The sequence below is a fragment of the Eubalaena glacialis genome, chromosome 3, assembly GCF_028564815.1.
Source record: "Eubalaena glacialis isolate mEubGla1 chromosome 3, mEubGla1.1.hap2.+ XY, whole genome shotgun sequence".
NCBI classification, from domain to species: domain Eukaryota; kingdom Metazoa; phylum Chordata; class Mammalia; order Artiodactyla; family Balaenidae; genus Eubalaena; species Eubalaena glacialis.
In genome coordinates, this window is record NC_083718.1 from 43,892,334 (window position 1) to 43,917,862 (window position 25,529).

At 37.6% G+C, this 25,529-nt stretch overlaps 1 protein-coding gene across 1 annotated transcript in view; it reads left to right on the forward strand.

Moving 5' to 3' along the window:
• PPP2R5A (protein phosphatase 2 regulatory subunit B'alpha) overlaps window positions 1-25,529 on the forward strand; it is a 101,366-nt gene that overhangs the window by 51,671 nt on the left and 24,166 nt on the right. The window lies entirely within an intron of this gene.

The following is a 25,529-nucleotide window of genomic DNA, read 5'->3' on the forward strand; positions in this document are numbered from 1 at the left end:
GGAAGAAATAGAAAATATGAACAGACCAATCACAAGTAATGAAATTGAAACTGTGATTAAAAATATTCCAACAAAAAAAGTCCAGGACCAGATGGCTTCACAGGTGAATTCTATCAAACATTTAGAGAAGAGCTAACACCCATCCTTCTCAAACTCTTCCCAAACATTGCAGAGGAAGGAACACTCCCAAACTCATTCTATGAGGCCACCATCACCCTGATACCAAAACCAGACAAAGATATTACAAAAGAAAATTACAGACCAGTATCACTGATGAATATAGATGTAAAAATCCTCAACAAAATACTAGCAAACAGAATCCAACAACACATTAAAAGGATCATACAGCATGATCAAGTGGGATTTATCCCAGGGATGCAAGGATTCTTCAGTATATGCCAGTCAATCAATGTGATACACCATATTAACAAATTGAAGAATAAAAACCATATGATCATCTCAATAGATGCAGAAAAAGCTTTTGACAGAATTCAACATCCATTTATGATAAAAACTCTCCAAAAAGTGGGCATAGAGGGACCCTACCTCAACATAATAAAGGCCATATACAACAAACCCACAGCAAAAAACATCATTCTCAGTGGTGAAAAACTGAAAGTATTTCCTCCAAGATCAGGACCAAGACAAGGATGGCCACTCTCATCACTATTATTCAACATAGTTTTGGAAGTCCTAGCCACAGCAATCAGAGAAGAGAAAGAAATAAAATGAATGAAAATTGGAAAAGAAGAAGTAAAACTGTCACTGTTTGCAGATGACATGATACTATACATAGAGAATCCTAAAGATGCCACCAGAAAACTACTAGAGCTAATCAATGAATTTGGTAAAGTTGCAGAATACAAAATTAATGCACAGAAATCTCTTGCAGTCCTATACACTAATGATGGAAAATCTGAAAGAGAAATTAAGGAAACACTCCCATTTACCACTTCAACAAAAAGAATAAAATACCTAGGAATAAACCTACCTAGGGAGACAAAAGACCTGTATGCAGAAAACTATTAAGACACTGATGAAAGAAATTAAAGATGATACAAACAGATGGAGAGATATACCATGTTTTTGGATTGGAAGAATCAATATTATGAAAATGAATTTACTACCCAAAGCAATCTACACATTTAGTGCAATCCCTATCAAATTACCAATGGCATGTTTTACAGAACTAGAACAAAAAATCTTAAAATTTGTTTGGAGACTCAAAAGACCCCAAATAGCCAAAGCCGTCTTGAGGGAAAAAAACGGAGCTGGAGGAATCAGACTCCCTGACTTCAGACTATACTACAAAGCCACAGTAATCAAGACAATATGATACTGGCACAAAAACAGAAATGTAGATCAATGGAACAGGATAGAAAGCCCAGAGATAAACCCACGCACCTATGGTCAACTAATCTATGACAAAGGAGGCAAGGATATACAGTGGAGACAAGACAGTCTCTTCATTAAGTGGTGCTGGGAAAACTGGACAGCTACAGGTAAAAGAATGAAATTAGAACACTCCCTAACACCATACACACAAAAAAACTCAAAATGGACTAGAGACCTAAATGTAAGACCAGACACTATAAAACTCTTAGAGGAAAACATAGGAAGAACACTCTTTGACATAAGTCACAGCAAGATCTTTTTTGATCCACCTCCTAGAGCAATGGAAATAAAAACAAAAATAAACAAATGGGACCTAATGAAACTTAAAACCTTTTGCAAAGCAAAGGAAACTACAAACAAAACGAAAAGACAACCCTCAGAATGGGAGAAAATATTTGCACAGAAATCAACAGACAAAGGATTAAACTCCAAAATATATAAACAGCTCATGCAGCTCAATATTAAAAAAACAACCAACCCAATCCAAAAATGGGCAGAAGACCTAAATAGACATTTCTCCAAAGAAAACATACATATGGGCAAGGAGCACATGAAAGCTGCTCAACATCACTAATTATTAGAGAAATGCAAATCAAAACTACAGTGAGGTATCACCTCACACCAATTAGATTGGGCATCATCAGAAAATCTACAAACAACAAATGCTGGAGAGGGTGTGGAGAAAAGGGAACCCTCTTGCACTGTTGGTGAGAATGTAAATTGATACAGCCCCTGTGGAGAACAGTATGGAGGTTCCTTAAAAAACTAAAAATAGAATTACCGTATGACCCAGCAATCCCACTACTGGGCATATACCCAGAGAAAACCATAATTCAAAAAGACACATGCACCCCAATGTTCACTGCGGCACTATTTACAATTGCCAGGTCATGGAAGCAACCTAAATGCCCATCGACAGACAAATGGATAAAGAAGATGTGGTACGTATATACAATGGAATATTACTCAGCCATAAAAAGGAATGAAATTGGGTCATTTGTAGAGACGTGGATGAATCTAGAGACTGTCATACAGAGTGAAGTAAGTCAGAAAGAGGAAAACAAATATCATATATTAACACATAAATGTGGAACCTAGAAAAATGGTAAAGATGAAGCGGTTTGCAGGGCAGAAATTGAGACACAGATGTAGAGAACAGATGTATGGACATCAAGGGGGGAAAGTGGCAGGGGGTGGGGGAGTATATTATATAAGTAGGATCAATTCTTCCATTAAACCTTCCCAAACTAATTCCATCTAGCTCTAACTGCTTCAAACATTCCCCTCCAATATGTGGCCTTAATATAATGTCATCTGAGGTTCACTCAGTTGAATCACATTGGCACTGCCACACTTGATACTTCAGTAACTAGAACTCTTTAGATAAGATTCAGAGTAGAACATTTTACACCTCTTATGCTGTATTATGAAAACTGTTACGAAAATTCCATTATAGCTATAAAATATACTTACATGTGTTTAGAGTTTCTTTTGCACATGTTCTTATATAGCTAGTCTTTATGATTAGTTTTTTTTACTGTATACATTAGGTTTTATTTTTGTTCCCCAGAATGTCTAATTAAAATACTCTGAGAAGACTCATATGACACCTTCAGTTTACAGATATTTTCTTATTTTCAAAATAAGCAAAGCTCTGAGGGAGAAAGTGAAAGTAACTCTTGCCTAATGCTTTAACTATAATGACTTTAACATTTTTTTATTGAGCTGTAGTTGATTTACAATATTATATTAGTTTCAGGTGTACAACATAGTGATTCAAAATTTTTATAAATTATACTCCACTTATAGTTACTGTAAAATGTTGGTTGTATTTCCTGTGCTGTACAATGTATCCTTATAGCTTATTTATTTTACACATAGTAGTTTGTACCTCTTAATCCCCTATGCCAATCTTGCCTCTCCCCAGTGGTAACCACCAGTTTGTTCTCTATATCTGTGAGTTTGCTTCTTTTTTGTTATATTCACTAGTTGGTTTTATTTTTTAGATTCCACACATAAGTGATATCATATGATATTTGTCTTTCTCTGTCTGACTTATTTCACTTAGCATAATACCCTCCAAGTCCATCCATGTTGTGGCAAATGGCAAAATTTTCATTCTTTTTTATGACTGAGTAGTATTCCATTGTGTATATATATATATATATATATATATATATATATATATATATATATATATATATATATATACTGCATCTTTTTTTATCTATTCATCTGTTGATGGACACTTAGGTTGCTTCCATATCTTGCCTATTTTTTTTGTTTTTCTTTTTGGCCGCACCGCGTGGCATGCAGAACTTCCCTGACCAGAGATCGAACCTGTGCCCCCTGCAGTGGAAGTGCAGAGTCTTAACCACTGGACCATCAGGGAAGTCCTTACCTATTGTAAATAATGCTTCTATGAACATTGGCATGCATGTATCTTTTCAAGTTAGTGTTTTTGTTTTCTTTGGATATATACCCAGGAGTGGAATTGCTGGGTCCTATGGAAGTTCTGTTTTTAGTTTTTTGAGGAACCTCCCTACTATTTTCCACAGTGCCTGCACCAATTTACATTCCCACTAATAGTGCACAAGTCTTCCCTTTTCTCCATATCCTAACCAACATTTGTTATTTGTGGTCTTTTTGATAATAGCTATTCTGACCGGATGACTTTTGTATTTTTAAGATAGTATTAGTGACCTAAAATCTGCAGGCAAGCACAGTGAAGTGTTGTTCTAGAGACTTGAATGTATTTACCTACATATGACCAACAGCATTATTTATGAGACTGCTGATCATTTTTAGCTAATTGTATTACATATACATCATCTTATTTAATCTCTATAGTAAAACTATAAAGTAGGTATTGTTCATATTTTATAGATAAGCTTAGATGAAGCTAAAATAGATTAAGAATCCTGCCCAAGATTATACAAAAAGTAAGTGGTAGAATAAGATTTACAACAAAAGTGTTACTCCAGAGTCCTTGCTCTCCATTATTAAAAGCTTTACTGCCTCCTCTAGATATTATCTATGGCTCTAAAACAAGTACATACAAATTCTTATGAAGTTTAATTCATACCTTTTTAGCTTCATTAAGCACCAATAAATAAGATCTCCCACTAGCTATCACTTCTTTTTTAGCCCTCATAAATGAGTTTTTTTTTTTTAATTTTTATTTATTTATTTATTTATTTTTGGCTGTGTTGGGTCTTCGTTTCTGTGCGAGGGCTTTCTCTAGTTGTGGCAAGCGGGGGCCACTCTTCATCGTGGTGCGCGGGCCTCTCACTATCGCGGCCTCTCTTGTTGCGGAGCACAGGCTCCAGACGCGCAGGCTCAGTAGTTGTGGCTCACGGGCCCAGTTGCTTCGCAGCATGTGGGATCCTCCCAGACCAGGGCTCGAACCCGTGTCCCCTGTATTGGCAGGCAGATTCTCAACCACTGCGCCACCAGGGAGGCCCATAAATGACTTTTTAAAGGTATAATTATACAGGTACAGATGTGCCTTAGGTAAATGGAACCAAAGTTTATATATACACATTCTAACAAGAGATAAAGAGAATTAGTATCATTACAAAGTATGGTGAAATGGAAATGATTCTGGTGACAGACCTCTACTCAAATCCCAGTTTTTATAACTTTTCTACAGAAATGGGCTTAGTTAAGCTGTTAAATTTCTCTGCATCCTGCTTTATGAAACTGGCCTAAAACAGGGCCTTGTAAGAACTGAATGGGATAACATCTGAGTGGAATCTAGCACAATTTTTTTAAACTATACTATCTGTTTTCTTTGCCTTCCCATTTTTTAAAATATATACTTTTGATATTTAGGAAGAGGTATATATTTTTTGTTATGGTTACCTTTATGCTGATACCTTTAAATGATACCCTTGGTTCCCTCTTTTGTAGTTAGTTTATTGATTCTCAGAATGAACAATATTGAAGGTAGTAAGTAGTCTTTTCTTCCCCCACTTCCTTCCTCTCTAGCATCTCATGTAAAGTAATAGCCTTTTACTTTCACAGTAAATACTTACATGGCAATTCAGAGTTTCTTCTACTTCCCATACTCTTCTCCTTCCCCTCCTCCAACTCCCTATTTTTGATAACTGTACATAGTTAGAATATATAACTGATTTTATACTATTCTGTCACCGTTATGCCCGACACTTGTCATTAGTTCTACAGGTAATATATTTAATACTTACTATCAATCCTTATGAAAAGTTTCTCTGACCATTTCTTGGTAATTTGAAGTTCTTTAGTAGAAGGGCTCATGGGAAGACTACTTCCTGAGTTGTTGCATGTTTCATCTCAGTTTGTCTCTAGCATTTATGTTTAAAGATCAATATGAATTGATATAAAATCCTTGGTTCAGCTTCTTTCCTTAATTTCCTTAAGTACTTTAAATATGTTATTCCATTGTCTTCTTATTTCGTTCTGATTTTTTTCCTCTTATATTCTTGGTCTTTCTGTCTGGACGCCCAAAGGATATTTTTCCTTTAATGGCCAATTGGTTTTTTGGGGTTTTTTTTGGTTGCATTGGGTCTTCGTTGCTGCGTGCAGGCTTTCTCTAGTTGCGTTGAACAGGGGCTACTCTTCGCTGCGGTGCGTGGGCTTCTCATTGCAGTGGCTTCTCTTGTTGCGGAGCGTGGGCTCTAGGCGTGCCGGCTTCAGTAGTTGTGGCTCGCGGGCTCTGGAGCGCAGGCTCAGTAGTTGTGGCACACGGGCTTAGTTGCTCCTCAGCATGTGGGATCTTCCTGGACCAGGGCTCAAACCCATGTCCCCTGCATTGGCAGGTGGATTCTTAACCACTGCAAAATTCTTAACCAGGGAAGTCCCGCCAGTTGCTTTTATTGGTCTATACATAAGTGTTGATTTTTCTACATCAGTTTTCCCAGTTGAATAGTGTTCTTTTTCTGTAAAAAAAAACCACTTTTATTTCTGAAAATTCTTCTTCAATAATACTTTTTAGTATTTCTTTTGTTGCACCACATTGTTTTCTTCTTTGGGAATACCTGCTATTCATATGTTGGCTCTTTGCTTCTGTCTATATATATCACTTTCTCTTGAAATCTTTTTGTTTTTCTTATCTCTTTCTTCATTTTGTTGGATGGCCTTTAATTTTTCTTTTTTCCATGCTCTTTTTCATTTTTCCATTACTCTAGTTGAAAGGCAGACTGACAGAATCAATATTTAGTTTTTACAGCTTCAGTAGTAGAGACATGCAGGGGAAAGGGAATGGGTATTAGATTAGCTAAGCAACAATGCCTGCCATAGGCTTGAACCATTGGAGGCAAGAGTCTATCCTGAGTAAAATGAAAAATGATAGATTTGTTAATGACAATAGGATGGATAACATCAGCTATTTTCTACATAGTTCCTGGGAGATAGAGAGGAACCTTGCTTTTATATATGGGTGCTCGGTGTTGCTTCAGATTATATTGTTTGCTTGTTTGTTTTTGGCCGCACTACATGGCTCGCGGGATCTTAGTTCCCCAAGCAGGGATTGAACCCAGGCCCTCAGCAGTGAAAGTGTGGAGACCTAACCACTGGACCACCAGGGAATTCCTCCAGATTGTATTGTTGATTTTTTATTTTACCAGGACTTATATTTATTAGTGCCATTTCATTCTATTGTTATTATAAAAGATGAGAAAGAAATTTATATTCTAAACTATTTGGGATACTTTAAAGCAATAGTCTGCCTCATTATTTATTCACTCTGTCTAGCACCTATACATCCAAATAAAATGGAAGAGGAATCCTAGGATTAGTGTAAACTGATAAAAATTTTGAGATTTATCAGCACATTAGAGCTTATAGAATAGAAAATCTGAAGTGGTAAGCTATGTTTTAATAGCACTGCACAGGGTTCATCTGAAATTTCATGCCATAGTTGGTATAAAATTAGTGATACTAGGTTTAATAATGCAAAGATTTTAAAAGCATGAAATTCTCATTAGCCAGTAAGTTATATATATTTTTAATCACATGTAGTTGGATAACCTGAAAAAAAACTCAGTCTTTGAATTTTTAAAAACAATTTTTCCATTAAGATATTTTTATATGCCCTTGAGAATTAACAGTAAATATTCAGCCATATATACAATGTGCTTTCTGTTTTTCACTAGTATGATTTGAAGTTTCACTTAAATTCACTGAAACTACTAGTTCTTAACATTTTAGGAGATGGTGAGTTGCTTTCAAAATATGATTTTTTAAAAATGAGTTTTCTCTCAAGACAAATTCATAGATACCCAAGAAATATTACAAAGCCATGGTCTTCTGATTAAAAGGCTCTACTCTGGGGGAGAGAAACCAAGATGGCAGAGTAGAAGGACGTGCTCTCACTCCCTCTTGCGAGAACACCAGAATCACAACTAGCTGCTGGACAATCATTGGCAGGAAGACACTGGAACTCACCAAAAAAGATACCCCACATCCAAAGACAAAGGAGAAGCCACAATGAGACGGTAGGAGGGGCGCAATCAGAGTAAAATCAAATCCCATAACTGCTGGGTGGGTGACTCACAGACTGGCGAACACTTATACCACAGAAGTCCACCCACTGGAGTGAAGGTTCTGAGCCCCAAGTCAGGCTTCCCAACCTGGGGGTCCGGCAACGGGAGGAGGAATTCATAGAGAATCAGACTTTGAAGCCTAGTGGGAATTGATTGCAGGACTTCAACAGGACTGGGGGAAACAGAGACCCCACTCTTGGAGGGCGCACACAAAATAGTGTGCGCATTGGGACCCAGGGGAAGGAGCAGTGACCCTGGGGGAGACTCAACCAGACCTACCTGCTAGTGTTGGAAGGTCTCCTGCAAGGTGGGGGGTGGCTCTGTTGCACCGTGGGGACAAGGACACTGGCAGCAGAAGTTCTGGGAAGTACTCCTTGGCGTGAGCCCTCCCAGAGTCTGTCATTAGCCCCACCAAAGAGCCCAGGTAGGCTCCAGTGTTGGGTTGCCTCAGGCAAAACAACCAACAGGGAGGGAACCCAGCCCCACCCATCAACAGTCAAGTGGATTAAAGTTTTACTGAGCTCTGACCACCACAGCAACAGTCAGCTCTACCCACCACCAGAGCCTCCCATCAAGCCTCTTAGATAGCCTCAACCACCAGAGGGCAGACAGCAGAAGCAAGAAAAACTACAATCCTGCAGCCTGTGGAACAAAAACCACATTTACAGAAAGATAGACAAGATGAAAAGGCAGAGGGCTATATACCAGATGAAGGAACAAGAAAAAACCCCAGAAAAACAACTAAATGAAGTGGAGATAGGCAACCTTCCAGAAAAAGAATTCAAAATAATGATAGTGAAGATGATCCAGGACCTCGGAATAAGAATGGAGGCAAAGATCGAGAAGATGCAAGAAATGATTAACAAAGACCTAGAAGAATTAAAGAACAAAAAAACAGAGATGACCAATACAATAACTGAAATGAAAACTACACTAGAAGGAATCAATAGCAGAATAACTGAGGCAGAAGAACGGATAAGTGACCTGGAAGACAGAATGGTGGAATTCACTGCTGCGGAACAGACTAAAGAAAAAAGAATGGAAAGAAATGAAGACAGCCTAAGAGACCTCTGGGACAACATTAAACGCAACAACATTCACATTATAGGGGTCCCAGAAGGAGAAGACACAGAGAAAGGACCAGAGAAAATATTTAAAGAGATTATAGTTGAAAACTTCCCTAACATGGGAAAGGAAATAGCCACCCAAGTCCAGGAAGCGCAGAGAGTCCCGTACAGGATAAACCCAAGGAGAAACACGCCGAGACACATAGTAATCAAACTGGCAAAAATTAAAGACAAAGAAAAATTATTGAAAGCAGCAAGGGAAAAACGACAAATAACATACAAGGGAACTCCCATAAGGGTAACAGCTGATTTCTCAGCAGAAACTCTACAAGCCAGAAGGGAGTGGCATGATATACTTAAAGCGATGAAAGGGAAGAACCTACAACCAAGATTACTCTACCCTGCAAGGATCTCATTTAGATTTGATGGAGAAATCAAAAGCTTTACAGACAAGCAAAAGCTAAGAGAATTCAGCACCACCAAACCAGCTCTACAACAAATGCTAAAGGAACTTCTCTAAGTGGGAAACACAAGAAAAGAAAAGGACCTACAAAAACAAACCCAAAACAATTTAAGAAAATGGTCATAGGAACATACATATCGATAATTACCTTAAACGTGAATGGATTAAATGCTCCAGCCAAAAGACACAGGTATGCTGAATGGATACAAAAATAAGACCCATATATATGCTGTCTACAAGAGACCCACTTTAGACCTAGGGACACATACAGACTGAAAGTGAGGGGATGGAAAAAGATATTCCATGCAAATGGAAATCAAAAGAAAGCTGGAGTAGCTATACTCATATCAGATAAAATAGACTTTAAAATAAAGAATGTTACAAGAGACAAGGAAGGACACTGCATAATGATCAAGGTATCAATCCAAGAAGATATAACAATTATAAATATATATGCACCCAACATAGGAGCACCTCAATACATAAGGCAACTGCTAACAGCTATAAAAGAGGAAATCGACAGTAACACAATAATAGTGGGGGATGTTAACACCTCACTTACACCAATGGACAGATCATCCAAAATGAAAATAAATAAGGAAACATAAGCTTTAAATGACACAATAGACCAGATAGATTTAATTGATATTTATAGGACATTCCATCCAAAAACAGCAGATTACACGTTCTTCTCAAGTGCGCATGGAACATTCTCCAGGAGAGATCACATCTTGGGTCACAAATCAAGCCTCAGTAAATTTAAGAAAATTGAAATCATATCAACCATCTTTTCTGACCACAATGCTATGAGATTAGAAATGAATTACAGGGAAAAAAACGTAAAAAACACAAACACATGGAGGCTAAACAATACGTTACTAAATAACCAAGAGATAACTGAAGAAATCAAAGAGGAAATCAAAAAATACCTAGAGACAAATTACAATGAAAACACGACGACCCAAAACCTATGGGATGCAGCAAAAGCAGTTCTAAGAGGGAAGTTTATAGCTATACAAGCCTACCTAAAGAAACAAGAAAAATCTCAAGTAAACAATCTAACCTTACACCTAAAGAAACTAGAGAAAGAAGAACAAACAAAACCCAAAGGTAGCAGAAGGAAAGAAATCATAAAGATCAGAGTGGAAATAAATGAAATAGAAACAGAAAAAACAATAGCAAAGATCAATAAAACTAAAAGCTGGTTCTTTGAGAAGATAAACAAAATTGATAAGCCATTAGCCAGACTCATCAAGAAAAAGAGGGAGAGGACTCAAATCAATAAAATTAGAAATGAAAAAGGAGAAGTTACAACAGACACCGCAGAAATACAGAGCATCCTAAGAGACTACTACAAGTAACTCTATGCCAATAAAATGGACAACCTGGAAGAAATGGACAAATTTTTACAAAGGTATAACCTTCCAAGACTGAACCAGGAAGAAACAGAAAATATGAACAGACCAATCACAAGTAATGAAATTGAAACTGTGATTAAAAATCTTCCAACAAACAAAAGTCCAGGACCAGATGGCTTCACAGGTGAATTCTATCAAACATTTAGAGAAGAGCTAACACCCATCCTTCTCAAACTCTTCCAAAAAATTGCAGAGGAAGGAACACTCCCAAACTCATTCTATGAGGCCACCATCACCCTGATACCAAAACCAGACAAAGAAACTACAAAAAAAGAAAATTACAGACCAGTATCACTGATGAATATAGATGTAAAAATCCTCAACAAAATACTAGCAAACAGAATCCAACAGCACATTAAAAGGATCATACACCACGATCAAGTGGGATTTATCCCAAGGATGCAAGGTTTCTTCAATATACGCAAATCAATCAATGTGATAAACCATATTAACAAATTGAAGAATAAAAACCATATGATCATCTCAATAGATGCAGAAAAAGCTTTTGACAAAATTCGACACCCATTTATGATAAAAACTCTCCAGAAAGTGGGCATAGAGGGAACCTACCTCAACATAATAAAGGCCATATATGACAAACCCACAGCAAACATCATTCTCAACGGTGAAAAACTGAAAGCATTTCCTCTAAGATCAGGAATGAGACAAGGATGTCCACCCTCACCACTATTATTCAACATAGTTTTGGAAGTCCTAGCCATGGCAATCAGAGTAGAAAAAGAAATAAAATGACTGAAAATTGGAAAAGAAGAAGTAAAACTGTCACTGTTTGCAGATGACATGATACTATACATAGAGAATCCTAAAGATGCCACCAGAAAACTACTAGAGCTAATCAATGAATTTGGTAAAGTTGCAGGATACAAAATTAATGCACAGAAATCTCTTGCATTCCTATACACTAATGATGAAAAATCTGAAAGAGAAGTTATGGAAACACTCCCATTTACCATTGCAACAAAAGGAATAAAATACCTAGGAATAAACCTACCTAGGGAGACAAAAGACCTGTATGCAGAAAACTATAAGACACTGATGAAAGAAATTAAAGATGATACCAGCATATGGGGAGATATACCATGTACTTGGATTGGAAGAATCGATACTGTGAAAATGACTGTACTACCCAAAGCAATCTACACATTCAATGCAATCCCTATCAAATTACCAATGGCATTTTTAACGGAACTAGAACAAATCATCTTAAAATTTGTATGGAGACACAAAAGACCCCGAATAGCCAAAGCAGTCTTGAGGGAAAAAAACGGAGCTGGAGGAATCAGACTCTCTGACTTCAGACTATACTACAAAGCTACAGTAATCAAGACAATATGGTACTGGCACAAAAACAGAAACATAGATCAATGGAACAAGATAGAAAGCCCAGAGATAAACCCACGCACCTATGGTCAACTAATCTATGACAAAGGAGGCAAAGATATATGATGGAGAAAAGACAGTCTCTTCATTAAGTGGTGCTGGGAAAACTGGACAGCTACATGTAAAAGAATGAAATTAGAATGCTCCCTAACACCACACACAAAAATAAACTCAAAATGGATTAGAGACCTAAACGTAAGGCTGGACACTATCAAACTCTTAGAGGAAAACATAGGAAGAACACTCTTTGACATAAATCACAGCAAGATCTTTTTTGATCCACCTCCGAGAGTAATGGAAATAAAAACCAAAATAAACAAATGGGACCTAATGAAACTTCAAAGCTTTTGCACAGCAAAGGAAACCATAAACAAGATGAAAAGACAACCCTCAGAATGGGAGAAAATATTTGCAAGCGAATCAATGGACAAAGGATTAATCTCCAAAATATAGAAACAGCTCATTCAGCTCAATATTAAAGAAACAAATAACCCAATCCAAAAATGGGCAGAAGACCGAAATAGACATTTTTCCAAAGAAGACATACAGACAGCCACGAAGCACATGAAAAGATGCTCAACATCACTAATTATTAGAGAAATGCAAATCAAAACTACAATGAGGTATCACCTCACACCAGTTAGAATGGGAATCATCAGAAAATCTGCAAACAACAAATGCTGGAGAGGGTGTGGAGAAAAGGGAACCCTCTTGCACTGTTGGTGAGAATGTAAATTGATACAGCCACTATGGAGAACAGTATGGAGGTTCCTTAAAAAACTAAAAATAGAATTACCATATGACCCAGCAATCCCACTACTGGGCATATACCCAGAGAAAACCGTAATTCAAAAAGACACATGCACCCCAATGTGCATTTCAGCACTATTTACAATAGCCAGGTCATGGAAGCAACCTAAATGCCCATCAACAGACGAATGGATAAAGAAGATGTGGTACATATATACAATGGAATATTACTCAGCCATAAAAAGGAACGAAATTGAGTCATTTGTTGAGATGTGGATAGATCTAGAGACTGTCATACAGAGTGAAGTAAGTCAGAAAGAGAAAAACAAATATCGTATATTAACGCATGTATGTGGAACCTAGAAAAATGGTACAGATGAACTGGGTTGCAGGGCAGAAGCTGAGACACAGATGTAGAGAACAAACGTATGGACACCAAGGGGGGAAAACTGCGGTGGGGTGGGGATGGTGGTGTGCTGAATTGGGCGATTGGGATTGACATGTATACAGTGATGTGTATAAAATTGATGACTGATTAAAAAAAATAAAAAAATAAAGGGGGCTTCCCTGGTGGCGCAGTGGTTCAGAATCTGCCTGCTAATGCAGGGGACACGGGTTCGAGCCCTGGTCTGGGAAGATCCCACATGCCACAGAGCAACTGGGCCCGTGAGCCACAATTACCAAGCCTGCGCGTCTGGCGCCTGTTCTCCGCAACAAGAGAGGCTGCGATAGTGTAGGGCCCGCGCACCGCGATGAAGAGTGGCCCCCGCTTGCCGCAACTAGAGAAAGCCCTCGCACAGAAACGAGGACCCAGCACAGACAAAAATAAATAAATAAAATTAAATTAAATTAAAAATAAAAGATAGCATCATGTAATGGCAATTCTATAAATCTGGGTTTTAAAAAAAATTAAAAATTAAAAATAAAAAAAAATAAAGGATTGCAAAAAAAAAGCTCTACTCTGGATATATATGTTTATAGTTAAAAATCTTTCTAGTAACTAAATTTGGTATACAGTTTTTAAATTTGGCAGTCAGATGGTCTGTTAAATGCGAAGTGAACTGATTGATAGGATTTGTCAGTAGCTACATCATTATTTAGTCATACTTTTTTTAGAGTGGAATGTTAAAGCTGTTCTGATGAATGAAATTATAGAGAGTGTAGCACTGATGAAGTTTGCTCAATGAAAATTTCTTTCCTTGTTGTTAATATACCTTGAATCATGTCACCTGGAATTTTTTTTTTTTTACTAAAAGTTTACATTTTATATTTAGCTTATCAGGTCTTTGATGCTAGAAATTAATTTGCCAGGATGAAAAATAAACATTAAGTTTAGTTAATGAGGGGAATAATCTCAAGTAATTTCAGACCTTTCAAATTTTTGTTTCTTCAACCTTTTTGTGAATTTTCTAAAAAGGTGCTAATTTACAATTTCTTTTTACTTTTTTTTCACACTGTAATGGAAACACTAATGAACAATGGAATAAATGGAATAAAGAAACACAGAAGAAAAGAACAAAAGAAAGGCCATTTTAGCACTGGGGATAGTGGATTGGCCATATCTTTTAATTTACTGAGTATTATATGATAATTACTGATGTAAAACAGCTATAAGTTATTTTAAAATTTTCTTTCCTAAGTATTATTGCTTTGTATTTATTGAAGACCAACAAGATAGTAATTTTCTATATACCTACTTCTAAATAATTAGGCATGTCTGCTATACTAGCCTGGAATACAGGCAGGTTATGTAGTATTTTTATTTTCTTTTATCAACTGTCTTCTTTTTTGGCACAGATAATTAAGATGTAATTATGTAGGATACTGAATAGAACACAGACCTTTTTAGGATAACTTGATTTGAGGAACCAGAGGCTCTTCTTTATGATCTGTATAAGTAGAAATTTAAAGTGGGGACATATATATTTTATAATGTACACCTTCACATCCAAATAGCTCTTGACCAGATGCTATATTTTAAATATTTGCATGTTCTAAGAATCAAAAATTATAGGGACTATGACTTAATGCACCAACACTTATGCACAGAAATAGAAAAGGAACATCTTTTATCCTTATTTTAAGGTTGAGAAACATTTTCATTACTTTGACCTTTTTAATTGTAAATAGTTATTTGTTATTAATTATCTTTTTAATTATTATGGTTAAAAGAGCAGCGGAAAAATAGGCTGGTCATATTTAAGCTATTCAAGGTTTGTGTAGAATATGTCCTGTTTTTAAAAGGAGAAAAAAAAAGAACCCAGATTCTTATAGAACTAAGATTTTGTTAGTGTTTGCTATGTCCCAGGCAGTGTTCTAGGCACTTAATATCCATCATTGAATTTAGTATATGTTAATTCTTATATAAATTCTTTCAAATATTAAATCAATTTTTAAAGCCCCATTTAAATTAGCTTCCTCTTAATGGAGGTTGGAAAACATTCAGTCAGCATACTCCTGGAAAAAGAGCCTTTGTGTATTTGTAAATCATTAAAGTTGCTTTTAAGTCTCCCTTTCTAAGCCAAACATTTCTAGTTCCTTTAGCTTTTTGTATAGGTCTTATTTTCAAATACATTAATGATCTATGCTGTTTTGTGGTGTACCTTCTAAAATCTTTTATTGGTAAAGACCAGAATTTTATATATTTTATTTTAACTACCTTAGGAATGGCACAGTCAGTACTGAATAGAATGCTAAGATTATCCTTCTTTCCTAACACTTTTTAGTTATCTTTCATCTTTTAGGGTATTTTTTGGATTACAGGAATAGGAGGACCTTGAACATACGTGAAGATTGCCATTTTATTAGAGAAATAAGCCCATTGCTGAAAGTATCTATTGTCCCTTTGCAGCACTGTTTGTTAGGTTCTTGGAGCAAATTATTTTTTCATGTGGAAGAACATAGAGAAACCTTAATACAGAAATACAGTTTCTCAACTATGATTTTCATTCATTCAGCAAATATTTATTGGGCATCTGTTGTGTTTCAGGCATTATTCTAAATATTGGGAGTAAAGCATTGAAGTAATAAGCAAACTGTCTTACACTCTAGGGGAAAAGAATAAATAATACTATGTCAGGGTGTGGTAAATACAAGAAAAAAAGTAATGCAGGATAAAGGGTATAGAGACAGTGACAGTGGGGGCGGGGTACAGTTTTATAAGCATAGTCTTAGTTGTGCCATATTGAAGATTTTTAGCTCTGTAGGTCACTCGTGTTTTTCTACCTCTGTTTGGGATTACTCAACATGTATTTAACCTTTTGTCATCATCTCTTCAGTGGTGCTAAGTTGGTTGCATAAAAGCTTTTTGCTGCTCATCTTGACTGGTCACTTAATTAATGTTCACTGTGTCAGGTAAGTGATGCAGATGCAAACTGTGTAGGAAATGATATGTCATATCTGTGATAGGCACAGGTTTCAACTGTATATGTGATTTAGAGGATTCATTTTGATCTGGAGCTTGATGTCATGTAAGTCTCCCAAAAGACATGCTATTACTGTTAAAACTAATAAGGCTTAAGCCCTGAATTTCTGGTGTACGTCTTAAGGGGTAGAATATACAGGTGAATGCATGCCGTGCTTGACTCAGGGCTAACTTGGCCCCTCCTTACCACAGGTTTTAACTTGGAATCTACATAAAGAGTCTCTGATTTCATACCCACCAGCCCCTACACTACACCATCTTCTTCTTGAGACATCTACCTTTCTTATAAAAGCCCTCCTCTTTCTTCTCGATTTGTCCAAAATCACACCTAATGCAGGGCTCAAGTTTTATGTCCTCCTTAAAACTTTCCTGTTGACCTTATTCCACAGTGATATAGCCCTTTTCTAAATGTCTCCTAAACTCATAGTTTGTGCCATATAGTTTTTGTGTATATACCATTTTATATGTTTTTATTTTTGTCTTACCTCCCCAGTACGTGAATGAGCTTTTTGGAGCTTACCTGCTATCTGTTCACACTAAACATAGCTAAAGGAAAACTTGTTTCTTCTACCCTCAACATTTCTGACACCAAATATATAGATTTTCCGCACCAAGAAATTCTCCAGTTCTCTGTGAACATCACCTGGGTGTCCTACAATTTATTCATTCTGACACTAACTACCCAGAGTTAGCAAGGACCCCAGGGGTTGAGGGCTCAGTCCAACAAGACTGGGGTCTTGCCATCACTGCAGATGGCCGTCGAGAGTCTGGGCCTCCCATACTTCTGACTAACTGGCTATAAATCTGGGGTTACCATGACCCACTCTTCTGGTTCAGTAATTTGTTATAACAGCTCACAGAACTCAGGGAAACACTACTTACTGTTACCAGTTTATTATAAAGGAGATAACTCAGGAACAGCCAAATAGAAGAGATGCATAGGGTAAGGTGTGGAGAAGGGGCTTGGATTTTCCATGAAGCACCCTCCCAGCACTTTGATGTGTTCACCGACCCAGAAGTTCTTCAAACCCCTTTGTTTAGGATGTTTCTGATGGTTGTATCACGTAGACATGATAAATTAAATAATTGGCCATTGGTGATTAAACTCAATCTTCTTCTCCTCTTCCTGGAGGATGGGGCTTGGGCTGAAAGTTCCAACCCTCTGATACTATGGTTGGTTCCTCTGATAACCAGCCTTCATCCTCCAGAGTCACCTCATTAGCATAAACTCATAACCATAAACTGTGGTTGAAAGGGGCTTATTATGAATAACAAAAGATCTTCTTCTCACTCTTTATTGCTCAGGAAATTCCACGGGTTTAGGAGCCCTCTGCCAATAACCAGCGATGAAGACCAAATATATATTTCTAATTTTATCACAATATCACAGTAGCCCAGTATTAGAGATGAAAATAGGCACTGAGCAGGTTGTGCCAGTGAAACTGCATAGCAGTTTGTGAGAATGTACTAACACTTCACAGGACTCTGTGATAATTTTTGTGTATCTTTTTGCATGTGTTACCCCAAAGCAAAATTATCTATGTAGTTGATTGATTAGAAAATTATTTATAAATAAAAAATTGATATCAACTTCTATTTTTTCTTGTTATATTCTTTTTTTTAAGGGTAAATTTTTTTTTTTATACAGCAGGTCCTTATTAGTCATCAATTTTATACACATCAGTGTATACATGTCAATCCCAATTGCCTAATTCATCACACCACCACCACCACCCCCCCACCACTTTCCCCCCTTGGTGTCCATATGTTCTCTACATCTGTGTCTCAATTTCTGCCCTTCAAACTGGTTCATCTGTACCATTTTCCTAGGTTCCACATATATGCGTTAATATACGATATTTGTTTTTCTCTTTTTGACTTACTTCACTCTGTGTGACAGTCTCTGGATCCATCCATATCTCTACATATGACCCAATTTCGTTCCTTTTTATGGCTGAGTAATATTCCATTGTATATATGTACCACATCTTCTTTATCCATTTGTCTGTCGATGGGCATTTAGGTTGCTTCCATGACCTGGCTTTTGTAAATAGTGCTGCAATGAACATTGGGGTTCATGTGTCTCTTTGAATTATGGTTTCCTCTGGGTATATGCCCAGTAGTGGGATTGCTGGGTCATATGGTAATTCTGTTTTTAGTTTTTTAAGGAACCTCCATACTGTTCTCCATAGTGGCTGTATCAATTTACATTCTCACCAACAGTGCAAGAGGGTTCCCTTTTCTCCACACCCTCTCCAGCATTTGTTGTTTGCAGATTTTCTGATGATGCCCATTGTAACCGGTGTGAGGTGACACCTCACTGTAGTTTTGATTTGCATTTCTCTAATAATTAGTGATGTTGAGCATCTTTTCATGTGCTTCTTGCCCATCTGTATGTCTTCTTTGGAGAAATGTCTATTTCGGTCTTCTGCCCATTTTTGGATTGGGTTGTTTGTTTTTTTAATATTGAGCTGCATGAGCTGTTTATATATGTTGGAGATTAATCTTTTGTCCGTTGATTCGTTTGCAAATATTTTCTCCCATTCTGAGGGTTGTCTTTTCGTCTTGTTTATGGTTTCCTTTGCTGTGCAAAAGCTTTGAAGTTTCATTAGGTCCCATTTGTTTATTTTGGTTTTTATTTCCATTGCTCTAAGAGGTGGATCAAAAAAGATCTTGCTGTGATTTATGTCAAAGAGTGTTCTTCCTATGTTTTCCTCTAAGAGTTTTATAGTGTCCGGTCTTACATTTAGGTCTCTAATCCATTTTGAGTTTATTTTTGTGTATGGTGTTAGGGAGTGTTCTAATTTCATTCTTTTACATTTAGCTGTCCAGTTTCCCCAGCACCACTTATTGAAGAGACTGTCTTTTCTCCACTGTATATCCTTGTCTCCTTTGTCATAGATTAGTTGACCATAGGTGCGTGGGTTTATCTCTGGGCTTTCTATCCTGTTCCATTGATCTACATTTCTGTTTTTATGCCAGTACCATATTGTCTTGATTACTGTAGCTTTGTAGTATAGTCTGAAGTCAGGGAGTCTGATTCCTCCAGCTCCGTTTTTTTCCCTCAAGACTGCTTTGGCTATTCAGGGTCTTTTGTGTCTCCATACAAATTTTAAGATGATTTGTTCTAGTTCCATAAAAAATGCCATTGGTAATTTGATAGGGACTGCACTGAATCTGTAGATTGCTTTGGGTAGTATAATTATTTTCACAATGTTGATTCTTCCAATCCAAGAACATGGTATATCTCTCCATCTGTTGGTATCATCTTTAATTTCTTTCATCAGTGTCTTATAGTTTTCTGCATACAGGTCTTTTGTCTCCCTAGGTATTTTATTCTTTCTGTTGCAGTGGTAAATGGGAGTGTTTCCTTAATTTCTCTTTCAGATTTTTCATCGGTAGTGTATAGGACTGCAAGAGATTTCTGTGCATTAATTTTGTATCCTGCAACTTTACCAAATTCATTGATTAGCTCTAGTAGTTTTCTGGTGGCATCTTTAGGATTCTCTATGCATAGTATCATGTCATCTGCAAACAGTGACAGTTTTACTTCTTCTTTTCCAATTTGTATTCCTTTTCTTTCTTTTTCTTCTCTGATTGCCGTGGCTAGGACTTCCAAAACTCTGTTGAATAATAGTGGTGAGGGTGGACATCCTTGTCTTGTTCCTGATCTTAGAGGGAATGCTTTCAGTTTTTCACCATTGAGAATGATGTTTGCTGCGGGTTTGTCGTATATGACCTTTATTATGTTGGGGTAGGTTCCCTCTATGCCCACTTTCTGGAGAGTTTTAATCATAAATGGGTGTTGAATTTTGTCAAAAGCTTTTTCTGCATCTATTGAGATGATCATATGGTTTTTGGGGTTTTTTTTATTAATTAATTAATTTATTTATTTATGGCTCTGTTGGGTCTTCGTCTCTGTGTGAGGGTCCTCTCCAGTTGCGGCAAGCGGGGGCCACTCTTCATCACGGTGCGCGGGCCTCTCACCATTGCGGCCTCTCCTGTTGCGGAGCACAGGCTCCAGACGCGCAGGCTCAGTAATTGTGGCTCACGGGCCCAGTTGCTCCGCGGCATGCGGGATCCTCCCAGACCAGGGCTTGAACCCGTGTGCCCTGCATTGGCAGGCAGATTCTCAACCACTGCGCCACCAGGGAAGCCCGATCATATGGGTTTTATTCTTCAATTTGTTAATATGGTTTATCACATTGATTGATTTACGTATATAGAAGAATCCTTGCATCCCTGGGATAAATCCCACTTGATCATGGTGTATGATCCTTTTAATGTGTTGTTGGATTCTGTTTGCTAGTATTTTGTTGAGGATTTTTGCATCTATATTCATCAGTGATATTGGTCTGTAATTTTCTTTTTTTGTAGTATCTTTGTCTGGTTTTGGTATCAGGGTGATGGTGGCCTCATAGAATGAGTTGGGGAGTGTTCCTTCCTCTGCAATTTTTTGGAAGAGTTTGAGAAGGATGGGTGTTAGGTCTTCTCTAAATGTTTGATAGAATTCACCTGTGAAGCCATCTGGTCCTGGACTTTTGTTTGTTGGAAGATTTTTTTTTTTAATTTTTTATTTAAATTAATTAATTAATTAATTTTGGCTGTGTTGGGTCTTCGTTTCTGGGCGAGGGCTTTCTCTAGTTGCGGCAGGCAGGGGTCACTCTTCATTGCGGTGCGTGGGCCTCTCACTATCGCGGCCTCTCTTGTTGTGGAGCACAGGCTCCAGACGCGCAGGCTCAGTAGTTGTGGCTCACGGGCCTAGTTGCTCCGCGGCATGTGGGATCTTCCCAGACCAGGGCTCGAACCCGTGTCCCCTGCATTGGCAGGCAGATTCTCAACCACTGCGCCACCAGGGAAGCCCTGTTGGAAGATTTTTAATCACAGTTTCAATTTCATTACTTGTGACTGGTCTGTTCATATTTTCTGTTTCTTCCTGGTTCAGTCTTGGAAGGTTATACCTTTCTAAGAATTTGTCCATTTCTTCCAGGTTGTCCATTTTATTGGCATAGAGTGGCTTGTAGTAGTCTCTTAGGATGCTTTGTATTTCTGCGGTGTCTGTTGTAACTTCTCCTTTTTCATTTCTAATTTTATTGATTTGAGTCCTCTCCCTCTTTTTCTTGATGAGTCTGGCTAATGGTTTATCAATTTTGTTTATCTTCTCAAAGAACCAGCTTTTAGTTTTATTGATCCTTGCTATTGTTTTCTTTGTTTCTATTTCATTTATTTCTGCTCTGATCTTTATGATTTCTTTCCTTCTGCTAACTTTGGGTTTTGTTTGTTCTTCTTCCTCTAGTTCCTTTAGGTGTAAGGTTAGATTGTTTATTTGAGATTCTTCTTGTTTTTTGAGGCTTGAATAGCTATAAACTTCCCTCTTAGAACTGCTTTTGCTGCATGCCATAGGTTTTGGATCGTCGTGTTTTCATTGTCATTTGTTTCTAGATATTTTTTGATTTCCTCTTTGATTTCTTCAGTGATCTCTTGGTTATTTAGTAACGTATTGTTTAGCCTCCATGTGTTTGTGTTTTTTACGTTTTTTTTCCCTGTCATTGATTTCTAATCTCATAGCATTGTGGTCAGAAAAGATGCTTGATATGATTTCAATTTTCTTAAATTTACTGTGACTTGATTTGTGACCCAAGATGTGATCTCTCCTGGAGAATGTTCCGTGCGCACTTGAGAAGAACGTGTAATCTGTTGTTTTTGGATGGAATGTCCTATAAATATCAATTAAATCTGTCTGGTCTATTGTGTAATTTAAAGCTTGTGTTTCCTTATTAATTTTCTGTCTGGATGATGTGTCCATTGGTGTAAGTGAGGTGTTAAAGTCCTGCACTTTTATTGTGTTATTGTTGATTTCCTCTTTTATAGCTGTTAGCATTTGCCTTATGTATTGAGGTGCTCCTCTTTGGGTGCGTATATATTTATAATTGTTTTGTCTTCTTCTTGGATTGATCCCTTGATCATCATATAGTGTCCTTCCTTGTCTCTTGTAACGTTCTTTATTTTAAAGTCTATTTTATCTCATATGAGTATTGCTACTCCAGCTTTCTTTTGATTTCCATTTGCATGGAATATCTTTTTCCATCCCCTCACTTTTAGTCTGTATGTATCCCTAGGTCTGAAGTGGGTGTCTTGTAGACAGCATACATACGGGTCTTGTTTTTGTATCCATTCAGCAAGCCTGTGTCTTTTGGTTGGAGCATTTAATCTGTTCACGTTTAAGGTAATTATCGATATGTATGTTCCTATGACCATTTTCTTAATTGTTTTGGGTTTGTTTTTGTAGGTCTGTTTCTTGTGTTTCTCACTTAGAGAAGTTCCTTTAGCATTTGTTGTAGAGCTGGTTTGGTGGTGCTGAATTCTCTTAGCTTTTGCTTGTCTGTAAAGCTTTTGATTTCTCCATCAAATCTGAATGAGATCCTTGCCGGGTAGAGTAATCTTGGTTGTAGGTCTTCCCTTTCATCACTTTAAGTATATCATGCCACTCCCTTCTGGCTTGTAGAGTTTCTGCTGAGAAATCAGCTGTTACCCTTATGGGGGTTCCCTTGTATGTTGTCGTTTTTCCCTTGCTGCTTTCAATAATTTTTCTTTGTCTTTAATTTTTGCCAGTTTGATTACTATGTGTCTCGGCGTGTTTCTCCTTGGGTTTATCCTGTATGGGACTCTGCCCTTCCTGGACTTGGGTGGCTATTTCCTTTCCCATGTTAGGGAAATTTTCGACTATAATTTCTTCAAATATTTTCTCGGGTCCTTTCTCTCTCTCTTCTCCTTCTGGGACCCTTATAATGCAAGTGTTGTTGCGTTTAATGTTGTCCCAGAGGTCTCTTAGGCTGTCTTCATTTCTTCTCATTCTTTTTTCTTTATTCTGTTCTGCAACAGTGAATTCCACCATTCTGTCTTCCAGGTCACTTATCCGTTCTTCTGCCTCAGTTATTCTGCTATTGATTCCTTCCAGTGTATTTTTCATTTCAGTTATTGTATTGTTCATCTCTGTTTGTTTGTTCTTTAATTCTTCTAGGTCTTTGTTAAACATTTCTTGCATCTTCTCGATCTTTGCCTCCATTCTTTTTCCGAGGTCCTGGATCATCTTCACTGTCATTATTCTGAATTTTTTTCTGGAAGGTTGCCTATCTCCACTTCATTTAGTTGTTTTTCTGGGGTTTTATCTTGTTCCTTCATCTGGTATATAGCCCTCTGCCTTTTCATCTTGCCTATCTTTCTGTGAATGTGGTTTTTGTTCCACAGGCTGCAGGATTGTAGTTCTTCTTGCTTCTGCTGTCTGCCCTCTGGTGGATGAGGCTATCTAAGAGGCTTGTGCAAGTTCCCTGATGGGAGGGACTGGTGCTGGGTAGAATGGTAAATTTTTTTAAATTTTATTTATTTTTGACTGTGTTGGGTCTTCGTTGCTGCGCACGGGCTTTCTCTAGTTGCAGCGAGCAGGGGCTACTCTTCTTTGCAGTGCGCGCGTTTCTCATTGTGGTGGCTTTTCTTGTTGCAGAGCATGGGGGCTCTAGGTGCACGGGCTTCAGTAGTTGTGGTGCGCCAGCTCAGTAGTTGTGGCTCGCGGGCTCTAAAGCAGAGGCTCGGTAGTTGTGGCTCACGGGCTTAGTTGCTCCACGGCATGTGGGACCTTCCTGGACTAGGGCTCGAACCCGTGTCCCCTGTATTGGCAGGCGGATTCTTAACCACTGTGCCACCAGGGAAGCCCTCTTTATATTCTTAATTCATACTTAACATTAAATATTAAGTTAGATAATAATTAGACCAGATAAGCATCACTCTTTTTGCATAGTTGGGCAAAGATGAATCAAACAAAACAATATTTACTCAGATCCCAAAACTGTTGTTAGCCTTAGCATATTATTGAACTCACTGCAGTAAAAATTTGCTATTCTGTGGTGAATGATAGAGCTCAGATCTGGTAATGCTTTTTGTATGTTGTGAGGTCTGTAAATTCAGTGTAGCAATTTTCCCCGCCTCCCTTCTATATTGTGGCCTAACTGGCTACCTAAATGTTTATTGAATGACTATTTTTACTTTGGGATCTAATCCTCCTTTTTTGTTCTTAGGGTGCCAGCTTGATATGTTGTTTAATAGCTAGTAAATTAAGGCACATTTTGTGCTAGACTCCTGCCTTTTATAGCTATTAGGTTACCATAGAAAAAAACTTTAGTGTTTTTGCCTTTCTCCTTGAAAGGTAGATGTAGGTGTGATGTAGGTAAGTTGAACTAAACATTACTTTTAATTCTGATTTGTGGTAGCAAGTGAATATTTTGCTATTACAATAGTCCCCCTTTATCCACGGTTTTGCTTTCTGCAGTTTGTTACCTGGGGTCAACCGCAGTTCGAAAATATTAAGTGGAAAATTACAGAAGTAAACAATTCATAAGCTTTAAATTGTGTGCCATTCTGAGTAGCATGTTGAAATCTCCCACCGAGATGCGAATCATATCTTTGTCCAGCATATCCACCCCATTAGTCACTTAGGAGCTATCTCTGTTATCAAGTCGACTGTTATGGTATTGCAGTTCTTGTGTTCAAGTAACCCTTATATTTTACTGAGTAACAGCCCCAAATTGCGAGAGTAGTGATGCTGGCAGTTTAGACATGCCAAAGAGAAGCTGTAAAGTGCTTCCTTTAAGAAAAAGGCGAAAGTTCTCAACTTAATAAGGAAAGAAAAAAAGCATATGCTGAGGTTGCTAAGATCTATGGTAAGAATGAATCTTCTATCTGTGAAATTCTGAGGAAGGAAAAAAAATCGTGCTATTTGCTGTCACACCTCAGACTGCAAAAGTTATGGCCACAGTGCTTAGTTAAGATGGAAAAGTCATTAAATTTGTGGTTAGAAGATATGAACAGAAAATAGGGTTTGGTGCCATTTGAGGTTTCAGTCATCCAGTGGGGGGTCTTGGAACTTAGCTCCCATGGTTAAGCGGGGAATACTCTATTTTTAAGATGTTTGGCACTTTTTAGTAGAAGGCTTGTTAGGACTTCTAGTTTATTCACTGTGGTGCACAGACATTTCTTCCTGAGCCCTGTACTTATATGATTTGGTTCATTACTTCCCAAGTGTGGAAAAGATAT